The sequence below is a fragment of the Apium graveolens genome, chromosome 2 (genome assembly GCF_009905375.1).
Source record: "Apium graveolens cultivar Ventura chromosome 2, ASM990537v1, whole genome shotgun sequence".
Lineage (NCBI taxonomy): Eukaryota > Viridiplantae > Streptophyta > Magnoliopsida > Apiales > Apiaceae > Apium > Apium graveolens.
Genome location: NC_133648.1, coordinates 123,968,539 through 123,990,370, shown reverse-complemented (window position 1 = coordinate 123,990,370; position 21,832 = coordinate 123,968,539).

Here is a 21,832-nt window from a genome sequence, read left to right as displayed (position 1 = left end):
GTGTTTAAATGAAATAATGACTGTGGAATTAGCAAATCAAGAACGTGTATCTGTTATTCAAGTTTGTGGGAATTGTGAGATTGAGATTTCTAGTAGTAAGTTTTGTGTTAATTTGATACCATTTAAGCTAGGAGAATTTGATGTTATCTTAGGAATAGATTGGTTATCTAAGCACGATGCCCAGATAGATTGTCGAAATAAGAAGGTAATGGTGAAGACGCCAGACGAAAGGATAGTAACGTTCAAGGGCCAGAAGCAAGTAAAGAAATTCTTAACGATGATTCAAGCCAAGAAGTTACTACGGCAAGGATGCGAGCATTTTGTGGTATATGTGATTGACAGAAGTCAGGAGCCAGCAAAACTTGAAGATATTCCAGTAGTGAATGAATTTCCAGACGTGTTTCCCGATGAGTTACCAGGACTTCCTTCAGACAGAGAAATTGAGTTTGCAATCGACTTAGCACCTGGAACAGAACCAGTATCCAAGGCCCCGTACAGAATGGCGCCCGTTGAGATGAAAGAGCTAGCGAAGCAATTGCAAGAGTTGTTAGAGAAAGGAGTAATCAGACCTAGTGTATCCCCGCGAGGTGCGCCGGTTTTGTTTGTCAAAAAGAAGGACGGAAGCATGAGACTGTGCATCGACTATAGGGAGCTCAACAAGATTATAATCAAGAATAAGTATCCGTTACCCAGAATTGACGATCTGTTTGACCAATTGAAGGGAGCCAAGTACTTCTCCAAGATTGACTTAAGATCGGGATATCATCAACTAAAGATTAAGCCAGAGGATATACCGAAGATAGCTTTCAGGACAAGGTATGGACATTATGAATTTTTAGTGATGTCTTTTGGATTGACCAATGCCCGACAGCATTTATGGACTTGATGAACAGAGTTTTCAAAGAATACTTGGACAAGTTCGTTATTGTGTTTATAGACGATATTTTGATTTATTCAGAGGCGGAAGAGGATCATGCGGGACATTTAAGAACGGCTTTGGAGATTTTAAGGAAAAAGAAGTTATATGCTAAATTCTCGAAGTGTAAATTTTGGCTACAGGAAGTTCAGTTCTTAGGACACATAGTCAGTAATGAAGGGATCAAAGTGGACCCAGCAAAGATTGAGGCCATTACAAATTGGGAAAGACCGAGAACACCCACAGAGGTAAGAAGTTTCTTGGGATTAGCGGGATATTATCGTCGATTCGTTCAAAATTTCTCAAAGATTGCAACACCATTGACAAAGCTTACGCGGAAGAATGAAAAGTTTATGTGGAACGATAAATGCGAAGAAAGTTTTCAGGAATTGAAGCAACGATTAATCACGACACCTGTTTTGTCACTTCCAGACGATCAAGGTAATTTCGTAATTTATAGCGATGCTTCTCATAAAGGACTCAGATGTGTTCTGATGTAGCACGATAAGGTGATTGCGTATGTGTCAAGGCAATTGAAACCACACAAACAGAAATATCATACTCATGACTTGGAGCTAGCAGCCATAGTTTTCGCTTTGAAGATTTGGAGACATTATTCAGATCATATACAGATCATAAAAGCCTGAAGTACATATTCACACAGAAGGAGCTTAATATGAGGCAAAGGAGATGGTTAGAATTGATCAAGGATTATGACTGCATGATTAATTATCATCCCGGTAAAGCGAACGTTGTAGCAGACGCGTTGAGTCGGAAGGAAAAGTTAAATGTGTTATCAGTACCTGAAGAGATATATAAGGAATTTCAGAAACTGGAATTGGAGATTAGAGTTTGCAAGCCTGATGAAGCAAAAGTGTATAGTATGACTTTCCAGCCGGAGTTGTTAGAAAAGATTAAGAAGTGTCAGGTAGATGTAATGGATCAAGATATAAATCGTTTGGTAGTGGAAGAATTGTGCACGCAAAAGGACGATCAAGGTATTCTTAGGTTTTCTTCTAAAATTTGGATTCCACCGGTGACGGAGCTGAAGAATGAAATTTTACAGGAAGCTCATAATTCAAGGTATTCAATCCATCCAGGAAGTACCAAGATGTACAGAGATTTAAAGGAGAATTATTGGTGGCCAGACAGGAAGAGGGAAATTGCGAAATGGGTTAGCAGATGTTATACATGTCAGAGAGTAAGCAGAGCATCAGAGACCAAGTGGATTGCTACAGCCATTGGAGTTTCCAGAATGGAAGTGGGAACATATTGCCATGGATTTCATAGTTGGATTACCAAGGACAAGGGCTAATCATGATGCCATTTGGGTTATAGTGGATAGACTTACCAAGTCAGCTCATTTTCTGCCTATAAATGAAAGATTTTCGCTCGACAAGTTAGTCCATATGTACCTGAAGGAAATTGTAGTTCATCATGGAGTTCCTGTGTCTATTGTATCTGATCGAGATCCAAGATTTAATTCAAGATTTTGGAAGAGTTTTCAAGAATGTCCGGGAACGAGACTGAATATGAGTACAGCTTACCATCCACAGACGGACGACCAGAGTGAAAGAACGATCCAGACTATTGAAGATATGTTACGTGTATGTGCTATTGATTTCAAAGGGAGTTGGGATGAGCATTTACCTCTGATAGAATTTGCTTATAACAACAGTTATCACGCCAGTATTGGGATGCCACCCTATGAAGCCCTTTATGGACGCAAATGCAGATCTCCAGCATATTGGGATGAAGTAGGAGAACGCAAAATACTTGGACCTGAATTAGTGCAGCAGACAAAGGAAGTTATGAAAGTTATCCAGAAGAGATTGATAGCAGCACAAGATCGTCAAAGGAAATATGCAGATCAATCAAGGAAAGACATGGAATTCGAAGAAGGAAGCTTAGTATTACTGAAAGTATCACCGTGGAAGGGACTAACGAGGTTTGGAAAGAAAGGAAAGCTGAGCCCAAGATATATCGGACCTTTTGAGATTCTAAAGCGCGTTGGTAAAGTAGCTTACGAGTTGGCGTTACCTCCGTACATGGAGCACATTCACAATGTTTTTCATGTATCAATGCTTAAGAAGTATAATCCAGACTCCAGGCATGTAATAGAATATGAGCCAATAGAGCTTCAGGCAGATTGGTCATATGTAGAAAGTCTGATAGAAATTCTAGAGGAAAGGAAGAAAGTATTGAGAAATAAAGTGGTAAAGTTAGTACGAGTATTGTGGAGAAACCCAAAGGTTGAAGAGTCAACCTGGGAGTTAGAGAGTGATATGAAGGAAAAGTACCCTCATTTATTTTCTTAGGAGATTCTGAGGACAGAATCCTTTTAAGGGGGGAAGGATGTAATATCCGAGATATATCGTGTAATTATTTTGCTAATAAATAATTATTATATGTGTTCAGTATCTATCCTGTGAATTATTTGTTAAGTGTTAAATATGTTTGGATATTTAAAAATAATATTAATTGAGTATTTTAATTTTTATATGTCCAAAATAAAATATAGATAATTGTCATATCTTCCTATTTATTTTTATGATGATTTATGATTTTATAGGAATTATATGGATTTTATAAAATCTTTTTCCGAGTATTTAAAAACTATTTTATACAAACGGGAACCAACCGACGTCACCCGTTTTTACGTTTTTATAACCCGAAACTCTTTCGAGAACTCCTTCCTAACCTAATTGCAATATTCCGAGCATTTTCCATGTTTTGACTTTTTCGATCCGGCGTACGGTTTGTCCTGCGCGGGTCACGGCGCAACATTTTCGATACATTATTTGTTTCGGTAAATCGATAAAACTTGTATTTTTGATAAACGAGATATTTTTATTAAACTATCACAAATTATCACCTCGTAATACGTGTAACCAGGCGCTGAGACCAAGACCGTAATACAAATTGTACTGATTTGGATATTTATCCCAAAAACCGTTACCGTTTGGATCAATTTTTATAAATAAACGTACCATTTTATATCCGGAATGATCCAACGGGATACTAATTTTCCGTAATTATAAATAGCATTTACCTTATTTTATTCCATATCAAAAATCATTTGCAGTCTGCTAAATATATAATTTTCCAGAGAAAAACCCTAATTTCATAAAACCTTATAAGAATCAAACCACAGTTTCAAGGTGTTAGTGAAATCCGTTTGGAAAGTTGGAGTAACCAAAACGAAGGATTTGGAGTGTACTTTCAGATTCCAGGACTCGTTTTACTGCAGAAATCAAGGTTTAATTTCTATATTTTTAATTATTTTCGAATTATTTTTATTAAAAATATGAATTTTTGTTCGGATGATTGTTTGAATGATTTGATGATTGTATGTTATAAAGCTTGTTTTCCTGATGATTTGCATATGTCATATGTCTGATTTGGAGTTCAATAACATGTTCAAAATTGAGTTTAATTTTCAAATTTCAAAATTAGGGTTTATAACCCGTATGAATGTTTTCAATTAAAATTTGGGGCTTTTTGATTTAGGGGTTATTAGCTGTTGATTTATAGTGGGTTGTGTTCCTTATGAAATTTGAAATCGATTGGTATATAGCTCGTTAACAGAGGATGTCTGAATCGAAGGGAGTTATGTTTTTAAATTTTCGTAGGTTCGCCGGAAACCGGCAATGTTCTTGGCCATTTTCCGGCCAGGACAGGGATGATTAATATGTTTTGATTGCACGAATAGATTCCTGGTGTTGTGTAGAGTATATCTGGAGGTGATGGTGGTGGGAGGATACCGGAGGTGAGTTCTCCGGCGAACCCCGACTGTTTTCCGGCGAGGGCTGGAAAAATTACAGTTTAGTACCTCAATTATTGGGGACGATGAAGTTTAGTCCCTGAAGTTTCCAGAGTTTGCAAATTTTGGATTACTGTTTTAAAAATATTCAAAAATCATATTTCCTATTTTTTTATTATAAAAATTCATTTTTAATTTCTGAAAATTCCAAAAATTATTATTTTAATTCCAAAAATTATTTTTAAATCAAAAATAAATCTAAATTAATTAGTTAATTGATTTCAATTAATTTTTAATTGATTAATTGGTCAGTTAATTCGAAAATTAATTGATTAATTGATTTAATTAATTACTTAATTAGATTTAATTATTTAAAAATGATTTAAAAATTCCGAAAAATAGTTTCGAGATTTAAAATATTATTTTAAATTGTTTTCAAGGCTCGATAATTATTATAAACTTGTTTTGAAGCTAGATTGGGCCAACCGAACCCTGTTTATTACTCCGAAATTGATCCAACGACCCGTTTTAATTCTGAAAAATGTTTAAAATTCATTTTAAATACCCGAAAGCCTGTTTATAACCCGAGACTCTATTATAAATGATATATCATTGATTATTTGACGTGTTATGTGCTATATGTGACTTGTTGGTTAACCGTCGGTCTATATATTCGGTGTTTACTTGTTTATAATATAACTTTCGATCTGTTAATCGGATTTGGGTAAAACGAAGGGTAGATAGAAGTATATGTCGAATAGAATCGTATGAGTTGAATATTAATAGATGCTTATAATATGTGAGCAGAAGAGGCAAGGCGTAGGAAAGGGAAACAGATAGTCGAGGAGTAGACAGTTGTGATTGAAAGCGAGTGCAGAATAATAAGCTAGTACCAGGCAAGTGTTCTGAACTTTCTCGAGATATATTGTAGTGAATTGATAGTTTTGTTTCATATTGCAAGTGCTTTAAAGCACTGAACCCAAAACCCTGATCCCAGTTATTGATCTTGAGCCGTAAACCTTATTCTTTCTAAACCATTGATTGTTGTACACCCAGATACGAACCACAAATATACTATACTACTTCACAAATACATACGAACTAAATACCAAACACTGAACCGAATTACTTATATACTCAAACCATTATACCTTATGATTTAAAAGACCAATTCCTGGTAACCCTGAAACATTGATTCCCTTGTTATCCAATTCTTTCATTACCTAACATCCAAGCTTTGAAAATGCCATATTGATCCTTATGTAGATTGAAACCATTTCATTATTGAACTTCCAATGTTGTTAATGATTCTGTTTATTGCTTATTACTATTTATTATGTTATTATGTTAGAATTAGATTATTTTTATAAAATTGTGGACCAGATTCGTGGTCAGACCATATAATGGTCAAGTTAGGCCAATATGTGCCTTGGATCCAGTAGTTAGAGCAGTGTTGTGTGCTTTGATCGGGGTTAGTGCGTGACTGATCAGCAGCCTAACCTTGGTTTTTAAAATGAAAATATAATATCTAATTCTAAATCATAATCCCTTGTTCACTTGATATCATAACCATTTTCACCTGATGATCATTATTCTCAGTTTTGTCATTGTGACTTGCTGAGCTGATTAGCACATTTGTGCGATGTTGTTTATGTTCTTTTCCAGTTAAGAAGGAACCAGTTGGTACTGAGGATCCCCAGTTCAGCGCGAGAGCTAGGGGTTCAGGTTGATCGAGTTAAGCTAGTAGGCTTCTTTTGGGATAATTTGAGTTTGTAAAAGTTTGTAATAATGTTTAATACTCAGTTCTGAGTTTGAATAGTTGGGATTTGAACATTTGTAATATAAGTAGGTGTGTTTGGCTTGTGTGTATACTTTAACATTTTACGGTCCGTGGTATTTGGTAAGTAGGGTCGCTGTATATTATTATTTTATTATTGTTATAAGGAGGTTATAAATAAGGTGTGTGTGTGTGTGTGTGAACCCCAAACTTCTGACCTGGGTTTGGAGGGCTCCACACAAACAGCACTGGTGCGCCCCACGGGGATACACTTGGTCTTATAACTCCTTTCTCTAAAATATCTTGTAACTGAGTTGCCAACTATTTCATCTCCACTGGTGCCATTCGGTACGGAGCTTTAGAAACTGGTTCTGTTCCAGGTGCTAAATCAATTGCAAATTCAATTTCTCTGTCGGGAGGTAATCCTGGAAGGTCATCTGGAAAGACATCTGGAAACTCATTGACAACTGGAATTGCTTCTAGTGTTGGAACTTCTTTGCTGGTGTCTATCACATGGGCCAAATACGCCTCGGAATTCTGACATAATAACTTCTTCGCTTGAACTATCGTTAAGAACTTTTTCTCTTGCTTACTCCCTCAAAATATTATCTGCTTCTTGCTATCCAAGGTCTGAAGTCTTACTTTCATATTCTTACAATCAATCTGAGTGTTATTCTCTGACAACCAGTCCATTCCTAAGATAACATCAAATTCTCCCAACTTAAAAGGTATTAAGTTAGCATAGAAATGATGTCCTCCTATCTCGATGTCACACCTCGGGCACACTCGGTCGACGGGAACTTGATCCTTATTAGCTAACTCTATCATTAATGCTTGTCCTAACAACTTAACTTCGCAATGCAGTTTATCGACAAAACTTTGAGAAATAAATGACCTTGCAGCTCCAGAATCAAATAAAACTTTAGCATTTACGGAGTTGACTGGAAGCGTACCTGCAACCACGTCAGAACTCTGAACAGCATCCTGCACAGTCATATTGAATGTCCTGGCTTTTGGCTTGTTCTTGACTGGTGCCCCCTCAATCCTTGCACACCCTGAGAGGATGGTCCTGTGATTGGGGTACATTTGCACCTTGAGCTTGCTCTTTACAATTGTTGGCATAATGTCCTGTCTTCCCATATCGGAAACATGTAACTTCTGGCATCTGATTACGGCACTCATATGCATGATGTCCCTTAATATTGCAGTTGTAGCACACAGAATTAGCTTTGCAAACCCCAAAGTGTTTTCTGCCACAAAACTTACAATCTGGCATTGGTGGACGATTGGGCCTCTGCTGATTTGAATTCTGAAAACGGTTGCCTTGTCCTCCACTTCCTGATGGTGGTTTCCTGAATCCCATCTTCCTATTACCCTGAAACTCTAGCCTTTTGTTGAAACGGCCCTGAAAATTACCCTGCCGCTGACCTCCTTTTGAGGTTTCTATTTTCCTTTTCTTCACATCCTTTCCTTTCTGAGACATGTTACTCCTACTTTCAATCACCATTGCTTTCTGAACTACTGCCACATATGAAGTTAACTCAAACATAGCCACCCTATTTTGAATCCAAAATTTCAATCCCTGTTCAAATCTTCTGGCTTTCTTCTCATCCGTATCAATCTGATCCGACACAAACCTCGCTAACTCAGTAAACTTAGCTTCATATTCAGACAGTAAGATCTCCCTGGGTTAGGTTCAAGAACTTGATCTCCATTTGATTCTTCATATACCTCGGGAAATACTTCTCCAGAAACAGCTCGGTATACCTTTCCCAAGTTATAAACTCACCTCCTTCCAATGCTCGCGTGGATTCCCACCAATAGTTCGCCTCGCTCTTCAGAAAGTAGCTTGTAAACTTGATCTTCTGTTCAGTTCTTGCTCCAACTAATTCAAAAGCCTTTTCCATCTCCTTGAGCCATGCATTGGCTTCCACGGGATCAGCACTTCCCTTGAACTCAGGTGGCTTCACAGCTTGAAACTGCTTGAAAGTCACTGCAGGTGGTGTTGCTACTTGCTGCTGCTATTGCTGCTGTTGCGTAAGATGCAATACCTGTTGTTGCATCAGTCCTAATATTTGGACAATCGCTGGATCTGTACGACCCTCGGTACGATCCTCTCCTGAATTATTCCTCCTCTTTGGTGCCATTATTCTGATAAGAAACAAGCAAAATATATAAAAATCTGTCAAGCGTTGTGTCAAATATGTAGCAATTCTTTAGCATATCAAAATTTTCAACCATTATCTCTTCTTAAAATATCATAAACTTTCTACCATATTAACACGAACGACATGATTATCGCATAATCCTGCTTATTAACTCGAGAATAACAACACAAAGAAAATTTATGAAGAATTTCGCAAACCTTTTTAAACCCTTGCTCAAAATCTCAAATAAACCAACAAACAGTGGATATGGTTGCATCACAACCTTCCAACCTCTTTTTCAACACTTCTTACCATCCTCAAAACCAACAAAATAACAAAGCAATAACACAAAGGCCTAAGGCTAAACGCAAAACAGGAAACCTAAACAACTTAACTATAACCCAGCCCAATAACCTAAATTTAACCCTATAAGAGCTAAACTACACGCGCCTATCTTATGTGATCTTTCTATGACTCATCTATGACAATTCTAAGCCTGTTTCAGTGACCATAACCTGTAGCTCTGATACCAACCTGTGACGCCCTCCAAACCCGGGGTCTAGATTTGGGGGTCACTAGCCAATAAACCATGATAACATAATCATAGCGGAATAATATAATAAATATGACCCCTTCATGCAACTGGATCGATCACAGGTTATAGTATGGAACAGGAACTAATACAAACCAAAAGTTATCACAAACCATAAGTCTAATTAGTTTTACAACTTATTCAAATTTTATTACAAACCTCTAGACTATTCAATCATCCCAAAATAATCTACCTGGAAAACACACCCAACTATCTACAAGCACTCGACTTCTGATCAAACCTGGAACTCAAGCCTGCTTTGGCTTAGCTGAAAGATTAGATTGATAAATAAGTATGAGCAAAGAAATGCTCAGCAAGTGATATGAAATTTGTAAGTGAACAACAATAACAATATCTGAGTAAAAATCAAAGCTGATATAAACTTTAAAGTTTAAGCGACATTTTAATCAAACACAATTATGCACCATGTTGTTCCTGATGATCATTCATGAAATAGCACCGGTATCCCGCAGCCATACCGTAAATATAGGTATCGATATCCCGCAACCATACCGTACCTATTTGATATCCATGAAAAGGCATATACTCGCCTAGCAAGATATTACACTTTCGTATAATAGCTCACACTGGACCGGTGCCTCGACCTCTTACGCTAACCAATAATCAATTCACAAAATAAATTTTGATTAAAGGAGTCGGATCAATTACATCCTTATCTATTCAACTCCCCATGTCATATGGTCCGGAGTTATCTCAACAACTGATGGTGAAATAACCAGAACAATTAGTCATTCGCTAATCTCAATTCAATGTTTCACTGTATAGAGTATATCTGGATAGTATAGTTATTCACTATCTATCAAATCAAAAGATTGGTTCTAGTAGAATGATTGCTAGAATAAGAGAATGTCAATAAACATAGGAGTACTGATATTCAATGCGCTATTAGAGTATTTATAAACAGTTCATATATTTTGAATATGTAAAACATTAAGCTATTCTGAATTTAGAATAGGGGAGAATACTTGCCTGGTATGCTCAATAACTTTTTACTAAAACCCTGGCTTATAGCTGCTGGTTACCAACTCCTTCTAATACTTGACTACACTCCTTGCTACTTGATTCTATAAACAAAAGGACTATCTTAACTGAAAGAACTGAACTCAATCGACGTAATTATACGTCTTGACATCTACCCAATCGTTTATAACTAAGCATGGAATTTTAAAACTGTAAACAGATAGCATGCATATCACATAGCATGTAATCATGTCATTTATATATCATGTAATCACATATTTCATGTAACACATAAGTCAGGTTGTCAAAACATAGGTTTCAGTATATTCAGAATTAAATTCGGGTCACTAATAATATTTACCGATCAGATACCGTCTCAAACTGATACACAAATCAAATTTCATTGCAATACAAAATAAATTAGAACTCAAAGGTATTTTTATTAAAAGCGTAATATTTTTCCGAGTCTATACGCGTTCGTTTCGTATTAAACGGATGAACGGTTTAATTATTATGAATAAAATAAGAAATATATGGAATTAAATCAATTAATAATAATATTAATTGACTATTCAATACCAAAATATAATTTTTAAAAACCTAAAAAATAATTTTTAGAAATTATTTGAATTAATTATAAATAATTTACATTTATTTAACTATTTATAAATGAAATTAATTGATTAAATGATTTTAATCAATTAATTAGATTTATAAATAATTAACTAAAATAAATTATAAATAATTAAATCAAATTAGATTTTAAAAAAAATAAAAGAAAATAATTTTAGGAATTTAAAATAATTAAGTAAATAATTTTTAGGATTTAAAATGATAAGTAATTTATTCTTAGAATAACATAAATGATTTTTAGAAATTGGAAAAATGAATTTTGATTTAAAATTAAAACAGAAATGCAAAAACAGAAATTTAGAACAGCCAAAGCAAGAAAACAGATCAAAGGGCGGTGGGGAGTGGCCGGAGGGACCGCCGGAGTTGACGAACACGTCGCCGGAAACTGGGTTTTCCAGAATCTGGCCGACGTCCGGCCAAACTCAGGTGACCCCAACACCCTCAAATCGAGCTGTTTTTTATTCGATTTCGACATCAAACCATTCCATACAAACCCAGCTATGTGTTTCTGCAGTCAACCTCCATCCCAGATTTCTCAATCGCCATCTCCGGCCAAGAACAGTCCCACGTCCGGCAACCCAATCGGAAAACTCCGATTTAGACCAAACCGCCACCAAAAACAACGTTACTAGCGTCAAAATAAAGCTGGGATCATTTGCAAACTAACTATATCATCAACTACTAACCCAAATTCAAGAACAATCAGAAAAATTGAATCAAAAAAACCCAAAACTCAAGAACACGGTTTCAACAATCCGGGACTAAAACGATGCAACCAAATACATAAATCGATCCAAAACATCATTCTAAAGCTACTGGTAACATCCAAATCAACCAAAAATCATCACAAATCAAAACGATTTCAAGAACAACAATATAAAAATTGATTTTAATCATCAGCTCACCTCAGTTTGTGAATTTGGTACCAAAAGATCTGTCTCTTCGAGAGGATTGGAGTGATTACAAGAGCGTTAACAGAGGTTCAGTAAATCTCTCAAAATCAAGGGATTTGTGTCAAGAACAAGATTATACCCCCAAAACTGTTCTTAAATTTCTGAAAATAATGAAAAAAATGAAAAAATAAATATATCTGCTGGTATTTATATTTTTACAGAAATTATACCCCGAAATAAATTAAGGGTGTTTTTATCCCTAAATTACAATAATTAAGCCCCAAAATAATAATTACGGGGAATAATTTTAAAAATAATTAAATACAAAGTTAATGTCAATATTTCCCGAAAATGCGAATAATTCAAAAATGCAAAAATACTGGGTATTTGTAATACGATTTTTTTTATAAAAATAGAAACATAGATTTTATAGGGTTTAATGTGTCGATGGGGTCCCGGTCCGTCTATTTTCGAAAAACAAAACGATATTTAAATTAATAGAAAAACCCGAATACACTTAAAATACATTCCATTGCACATAAACGAGATAAAACAGGTACATTGATAAAGACGTAATTAAATACGGGTCCAAATTACAGACTGATTCATATAATTGCAGTTTAAACGCATTTTAATCATTCGAAAAATTTTCTGGTTCGCACGGAAACACACATAACAGCTATAAAATCTAATATCATGGCAATAATCACTTTAAATTTATAAAACACATAATATTTATTTATTTAACATATAATATTCACATAATTTTTCTCGGATATTACAAACTCGGTAACATTCAATTTAGAAGCATGTGTTGTTACAAACAAATAGAACAACAAAGTGGTTCTCACTGGAGTGAGAAAAGAAAATGTGTATCTAGCTGACTTCAACACATCAAGTGAAAATTCTATTACTCGTCTTTTCATCAAAGCAAGTCAAGATGAAAGTTGGATGTGGCACAGGAAATTGTCTCATCTAAACTTCAAGACTATAAATGAATTAGTTAGGAAAGATCTTGTAAGAGGCATTACTCAAGTTGAGTTCTCAAAAGATGGACTGTGTGATACCTGTCAAAAAGGAAAACAGATCAAGACTTCATTCAAAAAGAAGCTTGAATCTACAATTGAAGAACCACTGCAACTACTGCGCATGGATATATTTTGACCAGTCAATGTATTATCAATTTCAAAGAAAAAGATATTTCCTAGTGATTGTGGATGATTTCTCAAAGTTCTCTTGGACATATTTTTTAAAATCTAAAGATGAAGACAATGAAATCATTATCAATCATATAAGGAAAGTCAACAATCATCCTGGTCTCAAAGTAAGAAGAATTAAGAGTGACAATGGAACTGAGTTCAAGAATTCTGCAATGAGGTTGTTTTATGAAGAAAATGGGATCATGCATGAGTTTTTAGCATCAAGGACTCCACAACAAAATGGAGTGGTGGAAAGAAAGAATAGATCTCTTATTGAAGATGCAAGGACAATGCTAGAAGAATCAAAGTTACCACTTACTTTTGGGTAGAAGCTGTAATGCTACACTCAGAATATTTCTTTGGTCAATCAAGAAAATTGCATGACTCCTTATCAATTGTTCAAGAATAGGTAGCCAACACTAAACTTTCTTCATGTCTTTGGCTACAAATGCTATATTCTAAGGAATCGAACTAAGCAACATGGGAAGTTTGATGCCAAAGCTCATGAAGGTATATTTATTTGATATGTTGTGGGAAAAACATATAGAGTCTACAATCTTATAACCAACATTGTTATGGAATCTGTACATGTTGTGTTTGATGATAAGAATATTGAAGGACTGCAAGATGAAGGTTTCAATGAAAGCCTCAAATTTGACAATGTTGAGATGAGCTGTGATGATAGTGATGATGAAAGTGATCAAGAAATAATCTTTAAGGATAATACAGATAAGTCAGGAACAAATGAAGCAAATAATTCTTCATCCGTCGAAAGAAAAAGTGCAACATCTTTTGAAATAAATGCTGCATCAATAGAAGTTGAAAGTCATTTTAGATCACACAGAGAAATAACCCCAACTTCAAATCAAAGATCCATAAACTCAGGGGGAGTTCATCAAGACAATAATGAGGCCTCTTCATCTAGAGCTAATCTACCACAACAAAGGAAATGGACTAAAGATCACCCATTTGAATTAATTATTGGTGATGCATCTTCAAGAGTGCAAACAAGGAAAGCAACTCAAGAAGAATGTCTATACATCAGCTTTCTGTCTCAGGAAGAGCCTAAAAAGGTAGAAGAAGCCTTGTTGGATCCTGATTGGGCTTTAGCTATGCAGGAAGAGCTAAACCAATTTAAAATGAATAAAGCATGGAAGCTGGTACCCAAACCTAAAGGCAAGAATTCTATTGACACCAAATGGGTATTCAGAAATAAATAGATGAAAATAACATAGTAGTCAGGAATAAAGCTAGATTGGTTGTTAAGGGCTGTTGTCAATAAGAAAGAATAGATTTTGATGAGACCTTTCCTCCTGTTTCAAGACTTGAAGCCATCAGAATCTTTCTAGTCTATGCAGCCCATGCCAATTTCAAGGTCTATCAAATGGATCTTAAGAGTGCATTTCTGAATGGAGATTTGGAAGAGGAAGTCTATGTCAGTCAGCCTCCTAGTTTTGAAGACCCCACCTTTCCAGATCATGTCTCCTATTTTTTGAAAGCACTTTATGGATTGAAGCAAGCACCTGGATCCTGGTATGACACTTTGTCAAAGTTCCTTTTAGAAAATCATTTCACAACAGGTACCGTTGAAAAAACTCTTTTCTTTAGAAATGTTAATGGCTCTAGTATAATTGTTCAGATTTATGTAGATGATATTATATTTGGCTCTACAGATGAGAAACTTTGCAAAAAGTTTACCAAATTGATGCAAAATAAATATGAAATGAGCATGATGGGAGAACTAACTTACTTTCTTGGTTTACAAGTTAAACAAGTTGGTGATCTTTTAAAGAAGTTTAACTTAAATGGATTGCACATCTGCAAAAACTCCCATGGCCACTGCCACTAAACTTGAATTGAACTCTACTAAAAAGTCTGTGGACATTTCAAGTTATAGAGACATGATTGGCTCACTTTTATATTTAACAGCCAGTAGGCCAGATATAATGTTTGCTACTTTTCTTTGTGCTAGATTTCAAGATGATCCTAGAGAATCTCATTTAGTAGCAATTAAGAGAATTTTAGATATCTGAAAGGAATACCAAACTTTGCATTTAGTATCCCAGAGATTCTGGTTTTGATCTAATTGGTTATTCAGATGCAGATTATGCAGGTTATAAAATAGACAGAAAATGTACAACAGGAACCTGTCAATTTCTAGGAAACAAGCTAGTGTCATGGTTTAGTAAGAAACAAAATTCAGTTTCTACTTCTACAAGTGCGGCTGAATACATTGCTTCTGGTAGTTGTTGTGCACAGATTCTATGGATGAAAAATCAGTTATTGAATTATGGTCTATATGTGGACAAGATTCCAATTTTTGGTGACAACATAAGTGCCATTGCCATAACTGAAAATCCTATGCAGCATTCAAGGACAAAGCACATTGACATCAAGTACCACTTCATTCGAGAATATGTTATGAATCATATTATGGAACTTCATTTTGTTCCAAGTGAGTAGCAACTTGTAGACATCTTTACCAAGCCACTCGATGAGTCAACTTTCACTAGGTTGGTAAGTGAGTTAGGCATGCTTAATTATTCCTAAATTGTTTTGATTTCTGAGCAATTTGTAATGCAGCCAAATTTGTTTTTTCCTAAAAAGATGAAATTTTGGCTAAGTCAAAATTTACATCTCGACGGATGTTCACTATCCGTTGAAAGTAAATATCCGTTTAATTTCATTATCTGTGAAAATAAAATATTTTTTTGGGTACTTTATATCTCGACGGATATTTGTTTGATCTATATCTGTTGAATTGCTTTAATCATAACCGTTAATTATATATCTTATCCGTTGAATTTACTTATAGTGTGTATGTATATGTTGATGGATAATCTCTAGAATTTCTATAGTTTATATCATTTTTCAACGGCTATTTTGGGCAATTTTCATTGGGTACTTTATTGTCTTTTCAACTTTTACTTGTTCATTTCTCAGAAAGTATAAGAAGCCCTCTTTCATTTTTCATTTTACTTTTATCTTTCTCAAAGCAATTTTGACTCTCTTCGTCTACAAAACAAAAACCCTTTTCTCAGTAACTGCTTTCATTCATAACAATGACACCTGTAGTCAAAATTATGTCTCAGTCTAGATTTGTTTATGAGAAGAACAACTGCGTGGCACTGGTGAACAAAGATATTGCTGCTTCTGAGGACTATCACAAGATGACGGACTTCATTAGAAGTTGCAAACTAAGCTATGCGATGCTTGAATCTCTAGTTATCTACTGTGAAGTTGTGGAGGAAATTTGGACTACTGTAGTGTACAACTCTGAAGATAAGACCATTGCCTTATATCTGAAAGGTAATGATTATTGCATTAATTGTGATGAAATACAAGCATACTTTCACTTGCCTCAAAACAACACACTTGTTCCACACACAGACACGGATGTGAGCACCATGGTTGTGTCTATGGGTTATCCTCTCAATCCTTCAAATTAGGTGAGGTTAGGAGAATGGGCCTTAGAAAAGAATGGAGCTTTCTCTGTGACTTTTATAAAAGTTTTTGCAGGAAAGATTAGCAATTTTGATGCAGTTACTTACTCCATGGTTAATATGTTCTACATGCTTTTAACTGATAAGTACTTTAATTTTAGTAACTCTGTCATGTTTGAACTTGGGCATATGTTAGGAGACATTAAAAAAAGGTCAAAGAACATATACTATGCTAGGTTTATTATGATGCTAGCAAATCATATGTCTAAGGATCTTTTGATTGAGAACCCAACAAATAAACGTGATTGTTGGGTCCAAGAAAAGAGGGTACTTGCTAATCTTAACAAGAACAATCTCCGCAGTGAAGTGCCTCTAACTACCTTCCAATCATGGAGGCACCTCAGGTAAGTGAATAACTGTTTTTATCTCTACTCTTTCCCAACCTCAAGTTTCTTTGCAAAATACTATGGCTATGGCATCTGTGAAAGTGACCAAACAGGTGCCTACCCAAGCCACAAAATCCAAAATTTTAAAATCCAAGTCAAAGAAACCCCACTTTAGTTCCTCTCAAAAGAAACTAGTTTTAAAAACTACCAAAGAACAAGAGGGGAGTGTGATGGGTGGTAAGGAAGGTGAGGGACAGGGTGAACATCAAAGAAACCCTAAGAATAAGGAGAGTGAGATTTGTGTGCCCCAAACCAGCCACACTACAGTTTTTCAACAGACTGTAGTGTTGAATAAGGAAGTTAGCTCACTGCTAGTTGCATCCTCCCAAAAGGATGTAACTATTGAGACAAGCTCTCAACCAAGAGCACATGCCAAAAAGGGAAGGGACACAGACCAACCTTAAACTTACATCATAAAGAAGAAATCTAAACCAATGGGGGAGTCACAGGGTGCACACACAGTGCCAACTGCATTTAAAGACTCAGTTATTGTACCATCACAAAATCAGGTTGATGTTGCTCCAATAAATGTGGAGTCACAGCCAAAATCTCTCACAATTGAAACACTTCACACATAAAATTCTCCCACAAACTTACTGGATGTGGATATGATCAACACATCAATTCCTGATTCTCCATCTTTGACACTCATGTAGGAGCCAAAATTTAAAGCAAGTGAGCATCATTTTATAGATGATTTGTTGGTTCACTTGCCATTTCTTTCTGATACTACCAAGAAATTTGTATATAATTTTAAATCAATCACCACCGATTCTACAGTAGTTTCAACTCCTAACTCCATATTTTCTACTCTCTCGACAGATATTCCTCATCCGTCGACAAGTGATTGTCTTTCAACAGATAAGCTTCACAGCAATTATCTGTCGACATTCACAACTGCTATTTTGACGGATATCTCTCATCCGTTGAAAGTCTCTACACAACTTGAAATTTCTAAACATGTTACTAGTGTAAATGACTTAGTGGTTGTTTAATCACTCTTAAGATTGAGGGAAGGGAGTGACTTGAGTGAGAGGCTGAGTTGCTCTCAGGCAAAAGGAGAGGAAAAGAGTGAACAAATGCTATTTCTTCCATTATGGCAAAAGTGAGTGAGACGAGTTCCACCTTAGATGGTGAAGGTGAGGGTGGGAAGCCAAGGGGAGCCCTTGATGCAACAAAATAGAGATAATGAGAGAAAAACAGGTACAGCATAATGGGAAGATCCCATTCCTGGTGAAGTTAAGGGATGTCAATGATGTAGAAAAAGAGTAACTATTTCAGCAAGAATATCAAGCTGTTTTAGATTCTGTCTCTTTTGATGCAGAGGCATTTACTCATCCTGTCCCAGCATATCAAATTCTAGCTGAACAGGGCAATGAGGATGGTGAGAAGACTCTAAACCGGGTGCACACTATAGCTTCTATGCTAAGGGAAAATGATGCAATCAATTCACTTCCTTCAATAGATGGTGATGATTTTGATTATCCTTCTGGGGCTTCTGGTGGTTCTGTTGGAGATGACTCTCTTGGAGAGGATGCTGAAGATATAGGCAGGAACATAGGGGGAGAACCAGAAACTCCAGCTTGGATGTTTATAAAGGACTGTAACTATCATCACTTCCAATCCACCTTGTTCAAACTTATTCATCAAACTCAAGCTGCCATTCAAGACACCAACAATACCAACACCAAAAGTCTTCTACAAGCCCATCTAGAGTCTCTACAATTGCACAAAATTCAAGCTCTCCAACATAATCAAACTGTAGATGAACTGAAGCATGATATTGAGAAAGTCGAGGAGGATATCTCTAAGAGACTGGACGCCAAACTTCCTGATTCTACAATGACAAGCTTAAACCAAAATCTTAGGAAGGAATATGACTTGAGTTGGAAAGTTGAGGAATTGGGTTCAAGGCTGTCAAAAGTGGAGAACTCAGTTTCTTAAAATCTTTCTTATCAACAAACTCAAACTTAACTACTACAACAACTGGTGGCTGCACAAACTTCCAACCCTGCTTTACTTGATGATATCAAAAAGGGGGAGAAGGATATGCATGTACAAGTCAGTAGGGTAATTGTTCTAGCCATTACCTTCTCAAAGCCACCAGTGTTAGATAGTTTTGATCTAATCAACATAGCAGCATCTAAACTCAAGATGAAAGAACAAATGCAGAAAATTGATGAGAAAATTGAAAAGGTATTTGGTCGAATTGTAAATCAAGATAAATCTATGAAGCACTTCACTGAATTGAGACAAATTCCAATAAGTGAAATGAGGTTGGGGAATATGGAAAGGGGTCAAACCTCATCTAGAAGACATCAAAAGGCCAATGTGATTTTGAAGCCCAAGAAACACTCATCAAAATATTCAAGCAAAAATCCATTGGACCTAGTCTATGCAAATTCTCAACCTGATGAAAAGAAACTGCTTGGTCACTCTATTACAAATCACAAAGATCCAAAAGATTCAGTCTTAACGAAAAGGATAGCAAAAATCTACAGGCATGGAAAACTAATTCGTGTGATGGCTGGACATCCTCAATTTGGAGAAGCCAGGAGAGAAGAAGAATTGAGGCTCAAATATTAGAAAAGGCAGGCTACCTTAGAAGCAAAGGAACAAGCTGAGAAGCCTGCCACCAAGTCATAAAGTGAGAAGCCTGCCACCTTAACTAAAACTGAGAAGTTTGAAGAAACAAAGCAGAAATCAGGAAAGCGGTATAGGAAGGAAAGAGCCAAAAGGAAACTGGTATTTGAAGAACAAAAGGAAGAACCAAATCCAATTCAGTCTACTACTACAAATCAACCAACTATACCCATAATGGAGCAAGTTGAAATCAAGGTCCATCCCGGTGTAAACTTCCATGGTGAGCCAATCATTCCCAAGGATGAACTAATAGACTGGGAAAACATGCCTATTCTTGAGCTGAACATCCCAATGCTAACCACTTCTAAAAGAAGAAAGAACATACCAAGAAATCCAGTCAAGTCTATCCCATTACAATCCAAAACCTTATCTAAAGCTAATCCAACAGTCAACAAAGGAGATCAACTCTTTATTTATGACATAAAGGAGTTTTCAGACAATAATCTTTACTTGGATGAGCTGGATGAAGTGAGAGCAATTGATGCCCACAACAGGCTTCCGGAAAGACAGGTGTTCAGGTACAAGGGTGGAAAGGAATTCACTTGGCCTCTTCATAGGATTCTCAATGAAGGCTACTTTGTCTTAGTAAAAGTATTCTCTGCAATCAAGAAAAATTTTGGATTCACCATGGTGGCCAAAAAGGAGATACTCAACAAAATTGAACAAATAAGGCAAAGCTGGAGAGACCCAATTGCACTACCAAGAATCTTAACTATTCCTTACACTGGAAGTAGAGTGTACATGAGGCCATATTGGTTGATGGAGTTCAAGGATGAAAAGAATACCAGAAGATTTTTCAGATTAGAAGACCATCTAAAGATATCAAGCAATGAAACTCTCAAGGAAATACATGAGATGCTAGATCTATCTAATGAAGATGAATCTGAGTTCTACAGACAATTTCAACACCAAATAGAAGAGAATAATGAAAATCTGGGAAAGAAGACTAGACACTCAACGAGAAAGGATTAATTTGCTCAGACTATAGGATCACCTTGAACAAGACTTGTGAGACTTTTGAACTTTTTTTAATCAACTTTCAACAAAATTGCAGCACTTATCATTTTTTCTACTATTGAATGATCCTTTTGTATAAGGTGTTTTGTTATCATCAAGTCCTCCTAAATTAATGCCTACAATTCTAGTCGACATTAATTGGGGGAGATTATTAGGAATATGTTGTAGGCTTGATGATATTTTACCAAAACACCTTAGTGGATTTAATTAAGTGTAATTGTAGCTTCAACGGATAATCTTATTCTGTCATCCATTGAAAGAGTAGCTTATGATTAAATAAGTTTTTGTAGCACATTCCCGTATGTTGTAATGTCTTGAAGGATTAGAAGTTGTAGGATATTTTAAGTCATGTTGGCTACTAGAATGATGTGCAAAATAGGTTGGCTAATTGTAAATATTAGATATCTTGTAATTTTGTATAAGTGAAATTGAGTCAACTGCTATGAAAATACTTTCAACGGATATTTATACAAGGCTTCGACGGATGGCCCAAGTCCCAATCAACGGATGATCCAACAGAGTCTCGACGGATGATCCAGTAGAGTCTCGACGGATAATCAACAGAGTCTCGATGGATAACTAATTCAAATAGGAGTTGATAGTGACTTGAAAGTCACTTGAGTTGATTGTATACAAAAGGAATGTGGCAGCCTGTAATCAGGATTATGAAGATCAAGAAGCATTTCTATTTCCATGCAAAATAGGGAAGCTCAAAGATGCCATATCTATCTGGACTGCATTGGACAGAGAAATGAAGAAACATGTGATTAGACCTAGATAATAGACTAATATTTTGTCTTATTATACATGTAACTTGATGATATATAAACCAAGCGTAACAAAGAGTTAGTTATCGATTGACACAGTCAAAACAAGCAAGAACGAGAGAGCATTTGTAAGCTGTATCTTTTAGAACTCTCAAGTTTAAGTTTGTAAAAACTCTTGTAAGCAGCTATGTGCTTTTGCATCACAAAGATCTTGTACATTTATATATATCTCTGGTGGAAATAACAATCTACCAGAAAGTTTTAAACATCCTTGTTTATTTACTTTGTGTTTGAATACTTGAATATTTCTTATCTGCAATTGGCCTATTCAAACATTATTATTTATATTTTTAAGAAGTTTTAAAATCGAAAAGAAACCAGAATTCCATTAAACCCCCCTTCTGTAATTCTGTAGTTTGATTTTCTGGGAATAAGAGTGTTAGGGCGAAAAAACGCACTAATAATACACGCAAGTATACGCATTGGCAAGTAATATAGAATACTTTCTAGTTCGTTCCCACAGAGACTCAGACTAATTATATTCAATTACACTCACTCACTAATGTATGACTACTTCTCAATGTTAAAACAATAACACTTAGAATTGATTAACTA